The 6908-nt window shown below is 51.7% G+C and overlaps 1 pseudogene; it reads left to right on the top strand.

Moving 5' to 3' along the window:
• Window positions 1-629: 629 nt before the first annotated feature.
• On the top strand, window positions 630-1810 carry LOC101715560 (survival motor neuron protein pseudogene; annotated as a pseudogene).
• The last annotated feature ends 5098 nt before the right edge of the window (window positions 1811-6908 follow it).

Below are 6908 nucleotides of genomic sequence, written 5' to 3'. Positions count from 1 at the left end.
AAGGGTGCATCTCCCCCCGGATCTCCCTGCTCTCTCTGTCACATGATCAGCTTTTCCTCCACTATGCCCCTCTGCCATGGACTAAAATCATGAGCCAAAATAAAACTCTCCTCCTTTAAGTTGCAGGTATCAGGTTTTGTGTCCCAGTGTCGAGAAAGTGACTGAGGTGCCTGCCATTTTCTACTGGGCTATGTGCTGTGGTCCTTCTGCCTGACTACACCTGGTGAAGGTTAGAATTGCAAGCAGAGCACACTCATCACGTGCTTCTCCTGACTCACCCTGATGAACCAGAGGCCCCTTGGTGTGAAGGGTTTGGGGGTTTTTCCTCTGAAAAATGTGCTGCAGTTGATGGCCTTAATTAGCACCGTTGAGTGATGAAATACAATTTGTAATTCAATTTTTTAAATGTTATATGAAGACAAGGAAAGAGGGAAAGCCAAGGGCTGCTCATCTGCATGCTGCATAAACTTTTCAAATGGGTTTTTTACTCCTGTTTCTCAGTATAAACTACAACCTGAACATTGGGCCACCTTGAAATTTCCTCTGCCAGATGAATTAGACCACTCTCCTTAATGGTCTGAAATCTTTACTTTTAAAATTGTGGCACTCGATCCTGCAAGAGGCTCGCCATGGTGATGGGCAGCAACAGCGATGGCGGCTGCACCCCAGAGCAGGAAGACTCTGTGCTGTTCCAGCTCGGTACAGGCCAGAGTGATGATTCTGACATTTGGGATGATACAGCATTGATAAAAGCTTACGATAAAGCTGTGGCTTCCTTTAAGCATGCTCTAAAGAATGGTGACATTTCAGATAAACCAAAAGGTGAAACTTCAGACAAACCAAAAGGCACACCTAGAAGAAAACCTTTTAAGAAGAGTAAAAGCCAAAAGAAGACTATCACAGCTCCCTTGAAACAGTGGAAAGTGGGTGACAGATGCTCTGCCATTTGGTCAGAAGATGGCTGTATTTACCCAGCTACCATCACTTCTGTTGATTTGAAGAGAGAAACCTGTGTCATGGTCTACACTGGATATGGAAACGGAGAGGAGCAAAATCTGTCTGATCTGCTTCCCCAGACCTGTGAGGCAGCTAACAACATGAAACAGAATGCTCAGGAGAATGAAAATGAAAGTCAGGTTTCAACGGATGAAGGTGAGAACTCTTTCAAGTCTCCAGGAAGTAAACCAAGTAACATCAGGTCAAAAGCTAGGCCCTGGAACTCCTTTTTCCCTCTGCCACCACCCATTCCTGGCTCAGGATTGAGACCCGGAAAGCCAGGTCTAAAATTCAGTGGCCCACCTCTTCCACCACCACCACACTTCCTGTCATGCTGGCTGCCTCCACTTCCGTCTGGACCACCAATGATCCCACCACCACCTCCTATCTGTCCAGACTCGTTCAATGACGCAGATGCACTGGGCAGCATGCTGATGTCATGGTACAAGAGTGGCTATCACACTGGCTACTACATGGGTTTCAGACAAAATCAAAAAGAAGGGAGGGGCTCACATTTTAACTGAGTGGCAGACATCAAACCCAGGGCCTTGCACACTCTACCTAAACACAAGTTCTGTCGCTGAGCTACACTCCTACTCCCAAGCACCCCAACTTCCAGTGTGGGGTCCTTGATTGGACTCAGCCATCTATAAAAGCCTTGGGGTGGGGAATCTGGACACAGATTGAATATAGACTGGATTTTCAATATTAGATTATTATGCCTCACTTTATGAGCTGAGATAAAGGTGTTGTTGCTTATGGAAGATTGTCTCATTTGTATCCTGGAGTATTGAGGAGTGACATGTTAGTGTGTGTAAATATTTTGAAGTGGTTTAGCTAAGTGTGTGTTTGTGTGAGCATATATGGCAAGATGTTAATGAATCTAACTGGTATGTACATGGATATTTGTTGTACTGTTTTTTCTATGTTTTGTATGTGTTTAAAAGTACAGAATACATTTTTAATTTTTAAAAATTATTAAAAATCAGCCATGTGTTTATCATTAAAAAATAAAAATAAAATGGAATAAAATTGTGGCACTCTTAGAGAGCCAGATGACCTCCACGAAATCCTCAGAATGTTTTCTCCCAAGGAGACTCACACCATGCTGACATACTAGAGCTGGAAATCCAAGGGTAGAGGACAATGAAGGGGACTGGAGGGGGCTTGGCACTTCAGTCTGTCTGCCCTGGGCAAGCACTGGCATCACCTGCACAGGAAAGGGCCTGCCCTGCTCATGGAACAGTGAGGAGCCCCAGAGGTTCCTGTCAGCCATGGAGATGCCCTTACTGTGCAGCCCCGGCTCAGAGGGGCCGATCTGCAGGATGAGCTTCTGCCTAAAAACCCCACCATGGCCTCCATTCCCTGAGGATCTCACCCACACAGGGAGAGGAAAGAGGCAGGTGTCCCTCTACCCACTTCGGGACATTCTCTCCTGCCCCAGACAAGCTGGGGGGTGGGGGGGACTTTGAGGGAGACGAACCCGATGCCCCTCAGAGGAGAGGAGCACCAGGACCACAGGCAGGGGCTGGTACCTGGGTCTCCCGACGAAGCTGCCACAAGGTCTAAGGCCAGGCAGGCCCTGGGGAGCCAACGGCACCCATGTTGAGGTTGAGGGCCCTGCTAGCTCCTTCATTTCAGAGCTGAGGAAAGTGAGACTCTGCAAAGTGACTTCTGGTGGAGACCTTTACACAGTCAGTGAGAAAGTGGGTGGCTTTTCCCTCTAGGACACGGCCTGCCTTCCAGGCCCGTCCCTTGTACCAGGACCATCCCTTCTGCTCTGCACCACCCCAGGATGAAATAGAAGGCAGGACTTTGGTGACAATCAAAATAAGGCTTGGGGCAAATGCCCAGCCATCCACCGGGCTGCTGGCCACTTCCTCCACTCTCTCTTCCCTTTGTGCACATCTGCTTGGTGCTCTGATGTTGGTTTAATACCAGAATGACAGGTGGACCTGCCACGGTCACCACCCTGGTTTCCCCAAGTCATGCTGGAAGCGCTCTGCCACGAAGTCAGATAACCCAGCACCTCACTGCGGCCTGTACGATGGGGCTCACAGCGGCTCCAGGATGCATGGAGGCCTGCTGTCCCTGTGTCCCCGCCCCTTAGTGCTTACTGAGCAGCCCAGGCTGGTTGTTCCCTGGCTCTGGTGTCACAGTCAGGCAGAAGAAAGCAAAGGCCTGGCCTGGGCTCATCTTCAGCTCAGCAGGCAGCAGAGGACATCTAAAATCAGAGATTTGTGCCTTTCTGTGACCCTTGCATGGGGACCCTGGATGCTGTGGACCAATGGGCAGGACCCCTCACTGGGTGGGGAAGGCAGGCTGGTTGGGGGCAGGTGGCACAGTCAGGGACAGGTCCCCAGGGAGGGAACACTGGCGTGGATGGGGCAGCAGGAGGAGAGAGTCACATGGACCCAGGAGGGCATGACCTGGGTGTGGGACCAGGGGCCAGGGCCAGGGGCTTCCAGAAGGGGCTGCCATGTGGTGCCTGGGGCAGGCAGGGTTGTGGCCCGGAGTGTGGGCACGGGGGAAGGGGCAGAGCTTATTCTGAGAGCAGAGGGCCGGACGCTGGGCCCAGGGCGTGGGAGCAGGTGGGGGACAGGGCCGCTCCAGCAACATAGCCCTCACTGCCCCTGCAGGAGGCCTCCGTGGGGACAGGAACAGAGCCAGCCACCAGTCGGGCGTCTGTGGAGGGTGGTGGACTGGAAGTGGGAGCCGGCGGGCACCTCCCAGGGCTCCGACCTCATGGGCTCCTCAGAAAGTCGGGCTGCAGAAGGGCGCAGGGAGGGCAGAGTCTCCAGGCCTCCTGCTTCTACCCAACCAGGTGCCCAGCCCCGCCGGCACCACCGCTGGGCCTCTGACTCCAGGGAGGCCACTTACTACCCCTCCTCTGCAGCCAGCAGCATTTCCAGTAGCAATCATGCACAAAGAACCTAAAAACCCAGATGTGGCACACACCTGTGGCCCTAGCAGTCTGGGAGGCTGAGCCAGGAGGAGCACCACAAGCTCAAGCCCAGCCTGCACAACCTAGCGGCTTATCCAGCTCCTGTCTCAAAATAAAAATTTAAGAAGAAGGGCTGGGGATGTAGCTCAGAGCGAAGGCCCTGAGTTCAATTCTCAATACTGCAAAAATAAATAAAAACATACACTAACAATGACTTGGAAAGGACACAATGGAAATCTGCTCCTATCGAGTTCCACATATATTTATAATCAGGCGATTAAACAAGAAAACAAAATTAAAATACGAGAGAAAATAAATACAGCACAAAGTGGGAGGAAAAGCCTAACTGTGCAGTAGTTTTATGCTTACCTAACAATTTTAAATGTGATTCTTTAGTTACAATTTAACATAATAATACTTTATATAAATGACTCTCCGGTAACTAATGAATACATGCTAATAATGCTGAAGAGTCTACAAAGAGCACAATTTAGCTGACAACCAAATCGCACTGCTTGCTGATTTATTTGCTCTTTAGTTTTAAATCAATAATTTAAAAAGAAGAATAAATTTATATTTTACAGCTATTTTCAGTAAAGTATTTCATGAGTGAACTAAACCTGAATTTGCAGAAAGAGACAGATAAGCAACACACACATGTGCAGCCAGAAGGGCCGTGCACACCTGGGCGCGTCGTGCTTTTCTCCTTGGCTGTCCCCAGACACCATGGCCGGCCACATGGCATCGGGGGCCCGCGGCCACTCCCAAGGACACCCAGGGACACCTGCTTCAGCTACACAGGCTGCAGTGCAGACCATTCCAACGGCCGCCCAGAGGCATCCTCCCCGGTCGGGTCTTCAAGGGGCCCGACAGAAAGTGGGGACCAGTCTCTCCTCTGTGGAAGCAGCCCCACAGCCTCAGCAGGCTCAGGCTTTGCCCTGCTCCCCTCTGCAGCAGCATGAGTACAGATGCCTTTCTGGGCAGATTTCCATCCACCTGTGATTTCCCTCCCTAGCAGAGTGACCCGCTGAGCGCTGAGCGCTGGTGTCATGGAAGGGTGATGGGGCCCACAGTGGCCAGGCTGGGAACATGGGGCAGAGTGGAGACCTCTCTCAGGCCCAGTCCTCAGGAGCTGCCCATGCCACCTTGAGGGCTGGACACTGTGCCCTCCACACACAGGTTTGGTTATTATGTTCAAACCCTTTTAACTGACACGTACTAATTATGCATATTACGGGGTACAATGTGGTATTTCAGTACGTGCACACAAGGAGCAATGATCAAATCAGGGTAATGGGTACATTTATAACCTCCAACATTTAGCATATCTTTGTGTTGGGAACAACAAAATCCCCTCTTATTGTTTAATTCTAAAATATCCTCCCAAAAGTCCCCTGTGTTCCGAGGTGAGGCTTTGGAAGGTGACTGGATGGTGGGGAGCTGCCCTCACCTGCAGATCAGCCCACTGTGAGTTCATGACTGAACGAGCTGTTTGGAAGTGGGGCATGGTCCAAAGGCAAGTCTGTGGAAACAGACACAGAAGGGTATGTTCTAGTCCTGGCTTGTCTCTCTCTCTCTCTCTCTCTCTCTCTCTCTGTCTCTCTCTCTCTCTCTCTCTCTCTCCTTCTTGGTCACCATGAGGCAAACAGCTTTGCTCCACCAGCCCCTTCTGCCAAGATGGTTCTGCCTCACCACAGGCCTAGAGCAATGGAGGCCCTGACCATGGACTGGAACCTCTGAAACCGTGAGCCAAATAATCTCTCCTCCTCCAAGATGATTTATGCCAGGTATCTTGTCACAGCATTGAAAAGCTGACTAACACCAAGGAGGAAGATAAGAGTCTTTTTGGTCGGTTTCTTGCTGCAGCTGTCATTTTGACCTCAGTGTAGTTTGCTGAGCTGTGCCATCAGTTTCTGCCAGCTCCCGCTGCCTGGGTCCCTCCAGTGAGCCAGTGCCATCCACCTGGGCCACAAGCCCACCTCTCGCCTTACTCCTCTCTTCCATCTGGGAGATTCTTCTCAGAGGTTGTAAGGCTCTGTCTTCAATCAAGTAGATGAAATAGGCAAATAGTGAAGGATCAGACAGGTTCTCAAGTCACTCCCTCCTCACATAGGATCGATATATTTTGGCCCTAAAAGGAAGAAGTGTTTGTTTCAACAAAGGCCTAAGCTTTCTCTAAAAATGCATGTGTGTCCCAGGCTGGCTGCTAGCCTGGCAATTTAACCATGTGACACTGAGGCCGAGCCCCTGCCACACACTGGAGCCAGGCCTCAGGCCGTGTCCTCCTCAGCTGGGTCCCTGACTCCGTGGGAACACACATGTTCTGACATGCAGGTCCAGGTGCACTGGACAACGCTAAGGCCCGGTTCTTGCTCCGGTTTGGCGGCCTGTGTGTGACACATTCTTGCGGGTCCCCTTTTCACCTCGCTCCCCCTGAAGGTCACAGCCATCTGCACCCAGAGCGAGAGGAGCAGTCTCTGTTCTGCCCAGCACGTGACCCTCTGCTTGGCCACAGGGAAGACATCAGCCTGACCGTCCACGTGCCCGCACCTGGCCTGGCACCTGGCCTGGCTTCTGGCACAGCTCCCACCCTGCAGGAAGCTCCTCAGGAGCCAAGCTGCGTGGGCTGGGGGCGAGGCGTGGCAAGGTCCAGCGGAGCCCACCGCACAGCTAGGCATTCTCGCCTGCAGCGGCACTGGGCCATGGGCACTGGGGCAGCCACTCAGAGTCGCCCCACCCAGGTCCTTCTCACCCAAGAGGATTTGAGCCCAGCACAGTGATCAGGATGAAGGCTACTTTCACGAGTGTCATTCTCACCTGGGGTTCCCCCAGGAAAAGGAAAATCATCCTGTCCATCCCACACTCAGACGTAAGAGGTGGATGCAAAGTTCCTGGTGCAACAGAGCATTCATGATGAGGTCACAAGGCCCCAGTCAGATTGTACTGAACCAAAACCTCTCTCCCCCAC

Source organism: Heterocephalus glaber, unplaced genomic scaffold, assembly GCF_053883595.1.
Source record: "Heterocephalus glaber isolate CG9 unplaced genomic scaffold, H.glaber_assembly_v1.0 deba00001067, whole genome shotgun sequence".
In the NCBI taxonomy this organism is placed as follows: Eukaryota; Metazoa; Chordata; class Mammalia; order Rodentia; family Bathyergidae; genus Heterocephalus; species Heterocephalus glaber.
This window is presented reverse-complemented; position numbering and strand designations above follow the sequence as displayed.